The following is a 17,737-nucleotide window of genomic DNA, read 5'->3' on the forward strand; positions in this document are numbered from 1 at the left end:
GTCGCAGGATGTGTTCAGAAAGAGACGAACGCAGTGAAGATCAGAAGTCGTGGCATCTTAGAGTCTCAATTAGCGTGCTAAAGAACAGCCATTAAACCCCTGGCTTGTAACAGGGTGTTACAGCCCTCATTTACTACTGCTGAGCCAATTTGTTCATTTAGATTTTCGGTGTACACTGCTCTGAAATTAATCAGCACCAGGACAGAAAGCTGATTGAAAATATAATATTTACTAAATCTTTGCTAATTTACAGCTTGACAGCTACTGCAAATGGCTTTTTGTTCCACAAGCACGCCCCCCCATCCACTTCTCCCTAACTGGCCTTTAGATTCCATACATAAGAATGAGATGGCTATTTGACAGCATCACCTGAGGACTGTCCTTAACAGGCTCCAGTCTAATAAGCCACCAAACAACCAGAATGTTCTTTACTTAGATGACCGTGCCGGTCTTGTACTGCCTTTTAAGGTCAAGCAGAGCTGTGACAAATCAAGACAGCAGTCATCCTGTCACAAACAGTGGGATGTGGTGGCAGAAGGTGATCTTGACTCTGCATGCCTGGAGCCTTATTTATAAAGCTTGTGTATGCAAATTCCAGTGCAAACAACATAATTTATAAAAGAAAACTTGACAGGGTAAACATGTGTATATTTACGGTAACTATGACCCATGCGTATGCAACATTTTGGAGAAACTGTGAAGTGATGGCAACCCTTGATCAAGCATGGAAATACAGCAAACCAGCCAAATGATGATTCACGTGTATAATAGTTTGTATCACTGAGCTGTTATTATAATGTGTTGTGGCGGATTGCCGGAGCCCTTACCTTGCCAGGATGCCCTGAGTATGGAAGGACTAGGGGAGAGAGTGTTTTAAAGACCCTTACTCCCCTGGAACGACAGAGGGCAGCCCCCTTGATTTCCAGCAGGGCCACGGGTTGTGATCATGAAAGCTCAACCCTGCTGGGGCCTGTGGCCACTGCCAGGGGGTGCCTGAACTTTTGCAGGGCCCTTTTTAGCAGTACTTCTGCCACACACGGAATTGCTGCTAGAATAAGCTCATTGGGCACCTGGACTCATTCTGGGTGCCCTATAAAAGGAGCCAGTTACCATCACTCAATGGCTGGAGTCGGGAGGAGGTGGACAAAGCTCTTAAGGAGGAGTAGAGGCGGCAAAATTGGCCGCAAAAGGGTGTGCTGTGAAGGCAACATTGTTAATAAAACGTGTGCTGTGTGAACTAAAACATGTGTCCTGCCTGTCTGTGTCGGAGTTAGGGTGACTGTACATGCCTGGATTCACAGTGTGTTGACATGACAAACATATTACACCTCAAAAATGATGAACAAGAAGCATATATTGTATGTTAGTTCCTTTTTAAGAGGGCCAATGAGGCATATTTGCTCTGAAAAACGTTTTTCTTTTTTATTAGTTTATATCGACAACTTGTTGTCACTTTTCAGCCCTCTGGCCAACAGGTCAGGAATATCTCAGCCAAGCTTCACTTCATCATGACTGGCGAGGCACTGCATTCAGTTTTCGTATGGTGTGGGCGCACATGCATGAAACACAACACGATTTTCTCAACAGTAAAAGGCAATTTGTAGCAGTGTCCTGTTCTCCAGACATGATCAGAGCATTTGGCTGCATTCATATTGAAATAAGGGCACTAAGCGAGAGTGAAGCTGCTTTTGTTAACTGTGAGGAGTGATATTCTATTAATGGGCAAGTCATCTGTGATGCCAATTTGTGACTGACAAACGTTGTGTCACCATGTCCTGGGTCAACAACCTGTAGTACATTTATTCAGAGGCAAAGTAGCTTTGATAGACGTGACGTTTCCGTACGTGAAAGATGGCTTGTTGGATGAACCCTAGGTGTTTCATATGGCCTGTGCTAGTGATTGTAACAGCAATGACGTCCCTACTTTTACCAGGTGATAGTGGCTACCCACTCAGACGTTAACATCTAATGCCTTTCCAAGACCCCCAGAGCATGGAGGAGAGGTGCTATTATGCTGATCTTGCACTCTCAGTAACAGAGCACAGCCAGGTACTCTTTAAGGTCTCGATGCATCAGGAGGGAGAGCCAATGAAGTTTTGCATTGCATATGTATGATCTTGATTAGCATGCTCCATCTATGGACCATTCAGGGTGGTGTTCAAGGTGTGTTCACATATGCATATTTACAAGGTTATTGTGATTTAAAATGTTTACACCAGGTTTTATAAATCAGGTTTTGATTTTGCATGCACATTTTTCTGCATTTTTGGTGTGTGCACATTTTCACGCACGAACCCACGCAAAGGTTTATAAATGAGGCCCCTGGTGATTTGAAAAAAGGGTACACAATCGGAAAATGTTGAGCCCCCAAAAAAAATAAAACAGTGGGCACAAGTGAGCCGTAAATGACAAAGGAAGAAACAAAATACTCAATTAGTTTAGCTGAAAGAATGCCAAGCCTTTCTATTAAACATAATGAAAAGAATCAAAGACTATGAATACATCCTATTTTTCATATGCAACCACTGTTTTTTTCTATGTTAGCCCAAGCTAATCCACGTAGACCCCTCAGGCAAAACTGTAATGTTACACACACAGTGCCTATGGAAAGTATTCACTCCCTTGGATGTAATCCCTTTTTAATATATGCCACATTGTTTTTGTGTTCTACTAACCAGTTTGAATGTTTAATCCTATAAAGTGCCTTGTCGTGGTGCCTGATGTGAATGGTGATGAACTGATTCATTAACAGGACTTGGTGGTCCAGTAGTTAGCACTGCAGCCTCGCAGTCTCTCGGAGACTTGAATCAAACCCTGGCTCAGTCACGGTCACTGTAGAGCTTTTTCATGCCTTGCCTCCTATGTTGCCAAATGCTTTTGGAATGTTGGACCATGAATTGGCCTAAAAAATGGGTTGAAGGATGGTCCAAAGTACAGCGCCTATGAAAAGTATTCACCTCCTTGGAACTTTTCACATTTTATTGTTATATAATATTGAATATTGAATCACAGTGGATATATATTTGGCTTTTTTGACATTGATCAACAGAAGAAGACTCTTTAATGTCAAAATGAAAACAGATCTCTGTGGACTGATCTAAATTAACTACAAATATAAAACACAAAGTAATTGTTCACATAAGTATTCCTCCTCCCGCTCCAAGTCGCCTTTGAAGGGAATTAGTCCAGTGGATCAAGATTGTTATTTAACAATTACTTCATCAAGAACAGGTGGACACAGTTGGGAACTTGTTAAGAGTAAATTTCACACAAACATTAGAAATAAGTGACCAAGTAGTGTGATAGACAGGAGGACTTTAGGGAACTTCAAAACTCGATTTGAGATTATTTTAGATGAATTAAAGGACTGGCGAGCTTTGTTGGGCTGAAAGGACTGTTCTAATGTTCTAATGTTCGAAAGTCAGTAGATGTACCTCTGGCAGCCATGACAGCCTTAAGTCTGTGTGCTCAGCTCTCCTTCTATCAGTTTTGCACATCTGCACACTTCAGTTTTTCTCCGTTCTTCTTCTTCTTCTGAGTGAACAGCTGTAATCAGAATATAAGTTTAATGTCACTGTGCTCTGTATAAAAATGATTTTATAAATCCACTCACATGTACAGGCCAGATTTAGCACACACGGGCTCTCAGCATTTAGACCTGCTAGGCAAGCATTTGAAGAGAGAAAGGTACAACTATGAAAATGGGCATTGTACTATTTCTTTATGTTACAGATGAAATTGAATACTCTCCCAAGTAAGGGCCTGCACGTGGAGAAACCAGTATAATAGACTTGGACAGCAGCCAAACACTTTGAAGCCAATGGACAGATAGAAGATACCGTCATCCATCCTGAAAATCCTTTCAGCGCAGCAACAAAAATGACAAACTATACACGAGGTGTTGTCATGGCTTCCTCGTCTGTTATGCTGCGTAAATCGTCATTAAAGAAAGCTAAGTTATTTTCTCTTATGTGATTGTTACCGCCATATCACTATGGGAGGGATATCGTCTTTTTACATTATCTATATAGTTTCAGGTTACTTAAAACACCACAATTACAAAAGAACTTATTCCAACTAGGGAGCTAGTGACCCCTATCAGAAACAACAGCCTTTGTCAAGTCCAGCCACAAATTCTCAATTAGATTTTGATCTGGACTCTGACTAGGGCAATCCAGGACCTTCACGTTGCTCTTTTGAAGCCATTCCTGTGGAACTTTGGCTTTATGTTTGAGGTCGTTGTCTTGCTTGAATAATAAATCTTCTCCCAATGTGTGGGTTTCTCACAGACATCTTCAGGTTTTCCCCATATTTTCCTGCATTCATTGTTACCCTCACAAGCCTTTCTGGGCCTGCCGCAGAAAAGCATCCCGACAGCCTGATGCTGCCACCACCATGCTTTATGGCGGGAATGGTGTGTTTTGAAGATTGTGCAGTGTAACATGGTGCTTAGTCTGATAGCCGAAAAGTTCGACTCGGGTCTCATCAGACCACAGAACCTTCTTCAAGCTGAATTGAGAGTTTTTCATGCCACTTCTACCTGAAATGTCCTGTTTCTCTTTGTCACTCTCCCATAAAGCTGCAACTGGTCAAGCACCTGGGCACAGTTGTTGTCGGACCATCTCTCCAAGCCTCAGCCACTGAAGTTTGTAACTCCTTCAGAGCACTCAGAGGTCCCTCACTAGTCTTCTTCTCACATAATCACTCTATTTTTGTGGACGACATATTTACAGCTCAGTCATACTCTTTCCAATTCTTCATTAATGATTTTACTGGATATTCGGTGACTTGGAGATTTTCTCGTCTCCTGTGCTTTTCAATCCTCATTTCACAGAGTTTCTTGAGGTGTTCTTTTGCTGCATCGACATGTTCTCGGACAGATGGTAAAAAATACCTCAGGAACGCTCAACAAACTCAAAATTATAACTTGCACAATTCAGACCAAACAAAGTTACTTAAATTGTCGTAGCCGTGATGTAATGCTGACCTTTCACCTTGGTCAGTTGTTTAAAATGAAACATACAACCTGGTCAAATCGAAATTCCATTTTTTGGTCGAATTGTATTTGGAGCAAAGTGATACACATTTAATATGTTTATTTTGCTCTTTACTTCCACACAAAAAAATGTAACTTATCTTTAATTGCTTTTCTTTTGTAGATAAGTAACAAATCAAAAGTGACTTTGCATCTCTCTGGAACGTCCAACTGGAAACCCAGTAAAGTGAGAAGGTGAAACGTCACAACTCTGAGCTCCGAAATACTCTGAGAGCACGTTGTGGTGGATGGCCGGGACGCCTTTCCCTTGTATGGATCGGGGGAGCAAGCCTGGTCAGGACAGTACCTCCCCTGGAATGCTAGATGGCAGCCGCCCGGGTTGCAGCAGTGCCTGGGACTCCCGCAGGGCTTCATGGGAGTTGGAGTTTGGTACAGCCCTGTTGGGTGCAGCTATAACCGCCAGGGGGGGTTGTAGCTGCTGCTTAGCTCTACAGAGCAACTCTTTCGCCACACCCGGAGGTGCTGCCAGGAATGGGTCATCAAGCACCTGGAGCACTTCCGGGTGTGTTATAAAAGGAGCCAGCAGCCACCACTCCGGGAGCTAGAGTTGGGAGGAGCGAGACAAAGCTGGCTGGGAAGAGTGGACGAGAAAGAAAAAGAAAGTTAAGGAATTGCGATTGTGATTGCGTTTGTGCTTGGACTGTGTTGTGGGCTCATGGGAATGGGGAAGACATTCTCTACAAGGGAAGAAAATAAAAAGCTTGTGCTTTTATACTGTAAGTGTGCTTCCTGGGCCTGAATGCAGCATTTTGTCTTCATTGTGTCGGTCAGGCCACCATACTGACTTGCCCTTCCACATGAGGTGCTTTTAATGACAATCAAGTGAAACCCCAGACAGGTGACCTTTATTGAATTAATTCTAGGCCACACCGGTGACGATTTAGGGGTGTCATATTAAGGGGTGTTAATACTTATAATATTTTGTGTTAAATATTTGTAATTCATTTAGCCTACTTTGTACAAGTATTTTTTTCACTTTCACATTTAGGAAGACCAAATTAAATCCAGAAAAAAAGATCTTAAATCTTAAAAAAGATTGGGGTTCCACCCCATATATTCACAACAATATGCAGAAAAATCAATTAGTATGGATGACTTAGTAGTCACTTAAGACTGTGTCCAAGACAGGACTAACAAACAAAGAAAAGTGGGTGGCTTAATAGCCTTTGAGGAGGCAGAGGTGTGTCCAAGGGGCTGTAGGTGGAAGTGAGGTCAGGAGTAGTGTGGGAGCTGGAACCAGACGTGGAGTCTGTTTAAGGATTGGGTTTACAATTAGATAAGCTTCTCTTCTGAGGATCAGCAGTGCATCTGGGATCCCCTGATCCAGCATAACACATTTAGTCAAGCCCATTGACTACTTCCCATGTGCTCATGTGTGACACAGTTAAATAGCTTGATCAACAAAACTTGGTAACACCAAAGCTGGCCCAAGCAAGCAGATCAAAGTGTTACAGAATCCAGGTGAGCCAGCTTCCTAGACTGTGAATGGACCATGTGCCTCAAGTTTCTCTAGCAAAATCATCATTTTCAGAAGTGCATCTGTCTCCCTGTATTTGTCACCAAAGTTTGTTGCTAAGGTCTACATTCAATTTAACATTTGAGTCTGTCTGTCAGCCTATCTCTGTATCCAGTGAGCTTCACTAAATCCAATACCAGTCTCTTCTTGTCCATGATGAAGTTTATAAAGATCATTGCTAAACCTGTGTGTGTCCCTTTTCTTTATGATGTCTCTGTGGAAATCATTAAGTCCATCTTTGTTCGCCTGTTTGTCCCTGGATCTATAGTTCTAAGTTCATCACCAAATTTAAGTCTACCTCTCTCTCTCACACGCACACACGTTTTCTTCCATTCTTTCCCTCTTTCTCCTCTTTCGCTGCCTTTTTGACCAGTGGCTATGTCCCTAAGGCCATCATTAAATCCAGGGCTGTCTGTCTTTTGATCAGCAGGCAAGTCCCTAAGGTTATTACTAAATCCATATTTGCTTATCTGTCTGTCTGTCTGTCTCTGTAGCCATTGGGTATGGCCATTATTAAATTCCAGCTTGTCTGTAGGTCTTTTTTACCATTGGCCATGTTAACAAAATCAATTCTAAACTTATGTCTACCTTTCTGACCAGTGGTTATGTCCCTAAGCTCATCGCTAATTCATGTCTATTTATCTGTGTTTTTATGTAGGGGACTGTGGGAATATCCCCAAGGCCATCATTAATTCCTTGTTTGTCTATCATTCTATCCATCTCCATGCCAAATGATATAGTTTTAAAGTCATCACTAAGTCCGTGTCTGTCTGTCTTTGTAACAAGTGGGCAGGTGACTAACCTCATTATTAAATATGTGTCTTTGTAACCAGAAGCCATACCCCTAAGGTCATCACAAATTCCATGCCTGTCTTTTCTGTGGCTATCAGGCATATCTCCAAGGTCACCACTGATTCCAAGTCTGTCTGTTTTTGTGACTATTGTGATATCAGCTCTAACAACGTTCATAAACCCATGCCTGTCTACTTTTGTGACTAGTAGATATGTCCCTTAGGTCATCATTAAATCCAAGACTTTCTGGCTTTTTGATGAGTAGCTTTGTCTCTAAGGTCCTCACTATTTTTTTCTGTCTTTGTGGCCACTGTGGACACAAGTCCAACATCACCACTAAATCCCAGCCAGTCTTTTTATCTTTATAGCCAGTGGCTAAGTCTCTAAGGTCGTCCCTAAATCCATATCTGCCAGGCTGCCTTGTGGATCACTGTGAACTGATCTTTAGTGTTAATCACATCAGTCTATTTGGTGACTGGTAGATCCTTAGATTTTCATTAAATCCAAATCTATCTGTCTGTCTCTCCATCATGGTGACCAGTAGCTTTGCCACAAAGATGCTGATTAACTCCATGTTTAGTGTTTTTGAGAAAAGTTTGAGCACAAGTCTAACATCACCACAAAATCCATGTCTGTGTGTCTGCGGATCATGGTGGGCAGACCACTAACATTAATAATCCTTTCAGATCGCTCTATGATGTTACTGGTAGACCCTTAAGTCATCATAAAATCCATGTCTATCTATTTTTGTCATCACTTCAGACATGCAGAACCATCCATCCATCCATCCATCCTCTTCCGCTTATCCGAGGTCGGGTCGCGGGGTAGCAGCTTAAGCAGAGAGGCCCAGACTTCCCTCTCCCGCCACTTCTTCCAGCTCTTCCGGGATAATCCCAAGGCGTTCCCATGCCAGCCGGGAGACATAGTCCCTCCAGCGTGTCCTGGGTCTTCCCCGGGGACTCCTCCCGGTTGGACATGCCCGGAACACCTCACCAGGGAGGCATCCTGATCAGATGCCCGAGCCACCTCATCTGACTCCTCTCGATGCGGAGGAGCAGCAGCTCAACTCTGAGCCCCTCCCGGATGACTGAGCTTCTCACCCTATCTTTAAGGGAAAGCCCAGACACCCTGCGGAGGAAACTCATTTCAGCTGCTTGTATTCGCGATCTCGTTGTTTCGGTCACTACCCATAGCTCATGACCATAGGTGAGGGTAGGAGTGTAGATCGACTGGTAAATTGAGAGCTTTGCCTTATGGCTCAGCTCCTTTTTCACCACGACAGACCGATGCAGAGCCCGCATCACTGTGGATGCCGCACCGATCCGCCTGTCGATCTCACGGTCCATTCTTCCCTCACTCGTGAACAAGACCCCGAAATACTTGAACTCCTCCACTTGGGGCAGGATCTCTCCCCCAACCCTGAGAGGGCACTCCACCCTTTTCCGGCTGAGGACCATGCTCTCGGATTTGGAGGTGCTGATTCTCATCCCAGCCGCTTCACACTCAGCTGCGAACCGATCCAGAGAGAGCTGAAGATCACGGCCTGATGAAGCAAACAGGACAACATCATCTGCAAAAAGCAGTGACCCAATCCTGAGTCCACCAAACCGGACCCCTTCAACACCCTGGCTGCGCTTAGAAATTCTATCCATAAAAATTATGAACAGAATCGGTGACAAAGGGCAGCCCTGGCGGAGTCCAACTCTCACTGGAAACGGGCTCGACTTACTGCCGGCAATGCGGACCAGGCTCTGACACCGGTTGTACAGGGACCGAACAGCTCTTATCAGGGGGTTCAACAAACCTCTGATGAAGAATAAAAACCTTGGACGATGTTTTCTCTTGCCCGGACGCGGGTCACCAGGCCCCCCTCTGGAGCCAGGCCTGGAGGTGGGGCTCGAGGGCGAGCGCCTGGTGGCCAGGCCTGCACCCATGGGGCTCGGCCAGGCACATCCCGAAGAGGTAACGTGGGTCCTCCTCCCCATGGGCTCACTACCTATGGCAGGGGCCAAGGAGGTCGGGTGCGGTGTGAGTTGGGTGGTGGCCGAAGGTGGGGACCTTGGCGGTCTGATCCTCGGATACAGAAACTGGCTCTTGGGACATGCAGAACCTTCTGAAAATATTCAGATACCTTCACTTTTTCACATTTTCTTATGTTGCAGCCTTGGGTTAAAATCATTTCAATTCATTTTTTCCCTCATCAAGCAAAACTCAATACACCAAAAATGACAAACTGAAAACAGGATTAAAATATATTAAAAAATTTTTAAAAAATGAAATATCGCATTGACACAAGCATTTAGACCGTTTATAATGACACTTGAAATCTGGCTGCATCCCATTTTGTTGATTGTCATTGAGATGTTCCTATACCTTTTTTTGCAGCCCATCATTGGTCAGTTTAATGCATTGAACATGATTAGGAAAGCCACAGATCTCACAGTTGACAATGTGTATCAGAGAAAAACCCATGAGGTCGAAGGACAGAGTTCAGACACAGGGTTATGTTAAGGCAGAGAACTGAGGAAGGCTACAAACAAACTTCAGCAGCAATTAAAAGTTCCCAAAAACCCAGTGGCCTCCATAATTCTGTGAAAAGAGAAGTAACCAACAACCCTATGATCACTTTGGCTAAGCTCCAGAGAACCTGTGTGGAGATGAAGAACTTCTGGAAATTTCTCCAACACTGAAACCCTCCACAAATCTGGGCTTTAAGACTAAAGGTCTCTCAGACTAGGAGAAACAAGACTCTCTGGACTGATGACACCAAGACTGAAATCCAGGTGTGTGAAGCTTATTGCCTCAGACTCAAGAAGACTCCAAGCTCGAATTCCTGCCAAAGGTGCTTCAACAAAGTACTGAGTAACGGATCTGAATACTCGTGTTAATGGGATATTTCCATTTTTTAACTTTAATAAATTTCAAAAAAGTTTAAAGTCCTGTTTGGACTTTGTCATTCTGGGGTATTGAGTGTTGTTTGCTAAAGGAAAAAATTAATGTAAAGGGTTTTAGTGCAAGGATGCAGTATAACAAAATGAGAAGAAGGGAAGGGGTCTGAATTAATTCTGAATCCACTGTATGGCAAATTAATAACATTGTGTCTGTCCATATTTATGACAAGGAACATAGTCACAAATATGGAGAGGCACAGGAAAGTCCCTCAGTTACTCATCTAATTGCATCCTATCTTTTTGGTATGTTGCTGTTGAGGTAAGGAAATCTCTCAACAAGCTTGACGCTCTCTCCGCAGACAGACACACTGCTGATGGCCATGCCCAAGAGGTCATTAAAGGTCTGGATCTTGGTTTTTATCAGGACACTCACAAGACCAGACACCCATACTCCTCGCTCAGTCTCTCAATGGCCCTAATCAGGGCCTCCATTGACTCCTCAGCAGTGACATTCATGTCTCTGGTGACTCTTCTTGTGAAGTCAGTAGAAGGATTTTGAGAGGATGGGGGGTCATGAGGTCACTGGAAAGGGGTCTGTGGCTCTCCCAATATCTCTGCAAAAGGACGAAGGTCCAAGTCTTTAGAGTCATGGTGCTTTCTGTTTTGCTATATGGTTGAGAGACATGGGCGCTATCCAGTGACCTGGGGCAAATGTTGCATAAGCCTGTTTCCATGTTCAAATCGCGATGTACAAAAATTAAATTTGGCGTAAAGCCACGCACATTTCCACGGTTGCTCATACCCTGGCATACGCAGGTTCTGCGCTCGGTTTTGCAGACTTGCGGCACCCAGCGTCAAACAGTGCAGTGTGGTTACCCTTTCTTTTTTAGAACCACATCCCTGACGCAGCTTTATAAATACACTGAAATTAACCGCATATTATTTATTAGTTTAAGGCATCTGATTGTAATTAACCTGTAACAATATAATGGTTCACAGAATGGCCAAACTATTCCAAATACTATAGCTGCTTTAGCATTGTTACTCTCACTGCACCTTCTTTTTCTTCTTTCAGCTGCTCCCTTTAGGGGTTGCCATAGCTGATCATCTTTTTCCATATTACTCTCACTGCACCACTCGGAGCAGCTGATCGGAAAGAGAATTATCGGTTTACAGCATCAAGCATATACTGCCTTAGCCATGCTGTCTATTGAACTGCTCTCACACGGCAAACGCTTCAGAGCCTTTCTTGTACAGACCTCTTGGTTCAGAAACAGTTTCATCCCAAGAACTATAAATGCACTCAATCAGTCCATCAAGTGCTCTTTATAGAACTGTCTGTGCTGTATGCTTGCTGGGACTGGCGTGACACTGGAAGGATAGAATAATTAAACATGTACTACGAAGATATTTCAATGTTCCTTAAAAGTTTTGAAGAATCGGCGCTCTAAGCGTAAAGATGGCTTAACGTCTATTACAGAGCTGATTGTGTGGTGATTGGGTATTTGGAGAAAGAAAAGTAAGGACAGGAATTAGGGGTTAGTACGTTTGACAGAGACAGTACTGCTGCAATAAACTATTTCATCAAAGGTCGCGCACAATCACTGCACCACCGTGTTCCCATGTTTAATAACGTGCTTTAACTCCTCTCATCATGAAAATTATATCAAGCATACATCTCAGTATTTTAATTATTCAGAGAGCTGTAATATCACGAATGTAATGGATTCTGTGTCCTATAGGAGGAAGAGAAAGCCTGGAAGCACGTAGTGATTCACACACATAGAGTACATAGACGATCAAATACAAAATCAAGCATTTAACGTGCTACTTTAGTTACGATGGGATTTGAGAAACTAGTAAATTAAACGATCTTAAGATAAAGTTTATGATGTTCTGCTTTAGTAACAAAATAAACTGTGATTAAAATGGAAATTTTGAGATTAAAGTTGACATTTCGTGCTTTTTTCCCACTATGTGCCTATTGTTTTTTTCTTTTCTCTGTACCCTAATAAGCTTTCATATGAAACTCAGACGGTGGGCTACGACTCGCCTTTTCACGGCGACTTTGATATCTGACAACTTCTTTTTTATTTCGGGCACTGTGCAACTTTGTGAACTTGAGCTTTCGAGTTTCTCCGACACTCTATGTCACTCGATCAACTTCCTGTTGTTGTTTATGCCATTGTTTAAACCAACAAATAGTATGTTTTTCTTTGCCTCCATTTGGTATTTGCTGAAATTCTTCTGTTTCCCCCCATTGCCTTTTCACAGAATGCTGAGCTTAAGGTCTATTTATATTCATTTGCATATTCAAAGAGGCATAATACTGGGAGGAGACGGGGCGGGACAGCAGGCGCATGCACGTGTGTTACTTTTCACGGTGACCGGGATTTATGTAACGGAAGAACATGGAAGTGGGCAAACGCACAGATTTATGCATCTGGATTTTTTTGTGGCAATTAATGGGCACTTCACTGTGGCACCTTCTGGAATCCTGTGGTTGTTCCGCTTTTGTTCCTACCTCAGAATCCTCCCTCTGAATCCATCACTAAGGTCATCATTACAGAGAAACAGAGGCTGCTGATCCTGGCATTATAAAAGACAAAATAAAACCCAAGTGAAAAAGGAAAATGATGGTATAAAAAGTAAAGAAGGTCCAATATCTATCTAATGAGATTGACCAGGTGTCCATTGATGGCTTCGTCTCATCCATCTCTAATTTCCAGGTTTTAATTAGCTCCAAGATGAAGAGGTGCTGTCCAACTGTTTTGTTGGATGAAAAGCTTTATCACTATTGCCCGGAAGGATCTTGGTGGAGCCCACTTCAGAGCCAAAGACAAATATTGGAGAAGCGCTGTGCCTAAAAGTGCATCACCTCACATTCTACAGATGTCCTTCTCCATTGAGCAATGTGAGACAAAGTCTGGTATTCTGTGTACAGCCATTTCCCAGGACCCAGAAAGTTATCTTGTCCCAAGTACATCCATCATGTCCCAGCACGGCTCTCACAACTGGTAACTGTAAGGCCCCTACGTTGGATCTTGTGTGCTCATTGTTTTTTGTTCTGAACAATTTCTTCAGCACAAGCCAGCTCCTGGTTTGAAATGTACTCAGTCTGTATCTGAAGGATGCTGTGTCTTTATATTTTCTAAGAAATTTAGAAAGATGGCTCTTGCTGGTATAGCTTTTGCGCACAGCAGTCAATCCTTTCACTTCTTTCATTTTTCTTTGCTTCATTTTGTTTCACTGTTTTGGTTTTGTTGTTTCTCAGAGCCAGCCGTTACAAGCACCACTACGGGGGTGGCCCTCACTGACTTCTCTCAGGGACGCAGCAGGAGTGAGTGACTAAACTGGAAGAAAACTTGGACCCCCCAGTGTGAACTGGGCTGATTTAGAAGGAAGCTTTACAAGCACCCTGGGTGTTTTTGACCAAGGTGAGAGTTGACATGGGGATAAAGTCTGTTTTAGCTAGGACACAATAAGACAGTGGCATAGCTGGGAGGGGACTTAATGTCAAAGTCCAAGCCAGGTTTAAATGGGAGATAAACAAGGGACACACAGTGGCTGAAGAGGAAGGGGACCCAAGGACACGCTAGGGGAGAGTGTCTGATCAAAGTGACACTATATGTCAGTGGATAAACTGGGGGATAACCAAGGGACACATGGTGGCTGAGCTAAGGAGGTGATCCAAAGACACACACTAGGAGAGAATGTCCGATCAAAGTGAAACAGCAAGTCAGTGGCTGAACTGAGAGGCATCTGGAACACATGGTGTGAGTTGGGAGTATCTCAAAGGTATCTCAAGACTGAGTTGATAGCTGGCTTGGGGACATTGAAGGAAAGTGTGTCTTAAAATTGGTTTAGGGACATTTGGAAGCATGTATCTGAACTAGATGGCAACTTGGAGAAATACTGGAAGTCAATGGCTGAAATAAGAGGTGACTCAGACACACATTATAAAACTGACCCAAATGGGCATTTCTTAAGGTCATGTAGAAAGTCAACAGTTGTGCAAAGAGATGACTTGGAGCCACATTAACAGCCAGTGTGCGCTCAGGATGATTCAGGGACACACAGGGAGTCAATGGCTAAAATGGGGAGATGTCGTGGGGGCCATACTGGGAGTGGAAGACTGCCAGATGAGGTAAGCTGATCTCAAATTACACGACTTCTAGTCAGAGGGAATGTTAATCTTGATAAACTTGATTGCAGGCGGTGATCTTAATGCCTGCCTAGAGATTGCTGGTGATGTTATATTGCATGACTCCAGCAGTTTCCCATTCCCAAAGTATCGTGAGCATGCCCCTTTTCCTCACACAAAATAACACGCTGCCTGATAGAGCCAGTGCCTTTGTGATTGGTTTACAGGTATGGTGAGCTCAGCCACAATCTCGTTTTTTTCTTTTTTCCATTCGGTCGTGGTACACAAAACACGAGACATCAGACAGACAAGGATCGCTTCTGTTTGCCAGGTTCAAAACACCTGCATTGCTTATTCGTCGTCTTTGCATTATATGCATTGCACTTCCTCTGAGCACTCATTGGTGGTCAACTCTTGTTCACACAGAGCCCACCCCTACGGCTCTGTTTTGTCACAGAAAATCACAGACTGGTTGAACTGACTCATTGGGTAGGTCGACTACATGAGTGAAGGTCAAGGAAGTGCACCCCAACTGCCTCAGACTCTCTGAGATTACGTACCGTATATACTCGCGGATAAGTCAGGACTTAATTTTACAGTATAATTTCTTGTATTTTATAATGTTGGTCGTATAAGTCGAATGCTATTGGTCCAAGATTCACTAACAGAATGTCTGACTAGTATGTCAGAATGGATGAATAGTAATTTTCTCAAGTTAAATAAAGAGAAAACTGAAATTTTAGTGATCAGCAATAATGGATACAATGAGGCTATTAGAAATAAACTGGATACATTAGGATTAAAAGTCAAGACGGAGGTAAAAAGCTTAGGGGTGATTGTTGACTGTAATCTGAATTTTAAATCACATATTAATCAGATCATTAGGACAGCATTTTTTCACTTAAGAAACATAAGTAAAGTTAGACCGCTTATATCACTGAAAGATGCTGAGAAATTAGTTCACGCGTTTGTTTTCAGTCGACTAGATTACTGTAATGCACTCCTCTCAGGACTACCCAAAAAAGATATAAATCGTTTGCAATGAGTGCAGAATGCAGCTGCTAGAATCCAAACTAGGAAAAGATAATCCGAACACATTACTCCAGTTTTAATGTCACTACACTGGTTACCTGTGTCATTCAGGATTGACTTTAAAATACTGCTTATGGTTTACAAAGCCTTAAATAATCTCACTCCATCTTATATATCAGAATGCCTGACACCTTATATTCCAAATCATAACCTCAGATCTTCAAATTAGTGTCTCCTTAGAATTCCAAAAGCTAAACTTAAAAGAAGTGGTGAGGCGACCTTCTGCTGCTATGCACCTAAAATCTGGAATAGCCTGCCAATAGGAATTCGCCAGGCTGATACAGTAGAGCACTTTAAAAACACTGCTGAAAACACATTACTTTAACATGGCCTTTTTTTAACTTCATTTTAATTGTAATTTAACTTAATCCTGATACTCTATATGTTCAATCTCCTCAAAATAACTATTCATGGTAGCTCTAAAATCGGTACTGACCCCTACTCTCTTTTCTGTTTCTTTTTCCGGTTTCTTTGTGGTGGTGGCGGTTTCATGATGCTCAAACAATGATGGACGGATTAAAAGGCAGAAGTCTACGTGACCATCATCATCATCAAGCCCTTCCGTGAGAATCCTAAATCCAAAGAGGACTGTTTCATTTATGTTAGGTAGAATGCCCAGAGGGGACTGGGCGGTCTCATGGTCTGGAATCCCTACAGATTTTATTTTTTCTCCAGCCGTCTGGAGTTTTTTTGTTTTTTCTGTCCCCCCTGGCCATTGAACATTACTCTTATTCGATGTTAATGTTGATTTATTTTGTTTTATAATTGTGTCTTTCATTTTTCTATTCTTTAATATGTAAAGCACTTTGAGCTACTGTTTGTATGAAAATGTGCTATAGAAATAAATGTTGTTGTTGTTGTTGTTGAAGAGATTACGATATGCTAACGCCCACCTCAGAGAGTAACCACGGAGCACATGGCCTTTTTTTTTCTTTGTGGGTGTGGCAATGCGCTGTATCAGCGTGTGTTCCTAACCTCTCTCTGTCTCCGTTGTGCCTACGTGACCACACGGTGATACCCGAACTATTCCAAAGCGATGTTTGCACTGTTTTGTGTTTTTTGTATCTCACATCCTCATACACCTTTATCATTAGAATATCCCTTATCTACGATGGAGCGTTTGATCAGAAGAAAATATGAAGCAGGTTTTAAATTAAACGTTGTTGAAGTGGCGGAAGAAATTGGTAACTGCGCTGCTGCAACCAAATTCAATGCGTCTCAGAAACTTGGTACGAGATTGGAGGAGGCAAGAAGATGTACAAAAAAAAAAAAAACAATAGTAAGTGTATAATAAGTGCATTTTTGAACAGCCGTATGTTGGGTCTGATTTTATGATTGATTTTTCATGTTTCAAGACCCGACTTATACATGAGTATATGCAGTAAATTAAACCTGAGACTGATAATCACTGGCAAGGTTGTGAAATGTGAAAGGGCCTTTAAGGACACTGACCTGATCTGTCTCAACTGAGAGATGACTTAGAGACGTAGTGGTAGTCAGTATCCAAAGTTATGACGTTAACCAGAATTATACAGGGGGTCGGTGGCAGAACTGGCAGGTGACACAGATGACACACGGCAGCTGCCCCAGGCATACACTGAGAAAGACAAGAGTGTCAGGCCAGAATGAGAAGATGGACAGAGTGACAAACTGGGAATGTGGAAGAGTATTAAATAGTTAGACATCTCAGGATCACATTGAATGTCAAATGCCCATCCCAGGAGAGCAACGAGTTTTACTTGGAGGCATAATGGGAGTCAAGGGCTGAGCTGGGAGGTGAGTTAAGTACAAAGTGGGAGTTAATGGTTGAAACTGTAGGTGACTCAGGAAGAGTCAAAAAGTGAGCTAACTCAGAGCCACAGTGGGTAAAGTGGAAGGTGATTTGGGGGCACACAGGGAGGGGCCGGACAGAATTGTAAAGGTACAGTAAAATGTCTCAGGATGAGGGGCACAAATAGGAGAGGAGCAGAGTGTGCATTGCACATTAGGGGCCTTTAGTAGTGTGGGTCCATAAATAGTCTTGCTGTACCCCCACACCTGTAGATGGACTTACTTTGTCTTATAATGTGAACCCCACTCAACCCCCACCTTTCACGTGGCTCTTCAAAGGGAGCCCCCATCACAGAGGATTAAAGCACAGTGGTCTGCCTTCTTTGGGGGGGGGCTCTTCTCGCCAGATCACGACATTGTAACAGACTAAAGAACGTCACTCTTTTTTCAGAGTGTGACGGCCATAAGTTCCCTGC

The sequence above is a fragment of the Polypterus senegalus genome, chromosome 18 (genome assembly GCF_016835505.1).
Source record: "Polypterus senegalus isolate Bchr_013 chromosome 18, ASM1683550v1, whole genome shotgun sequence".
NCBI classification, from domain to species: Eukaryota; Metazoa; Chordata; class Cladistia; order Polypteriformes; family Polypteridae; genus Polypterus; species Polypterus senegalus.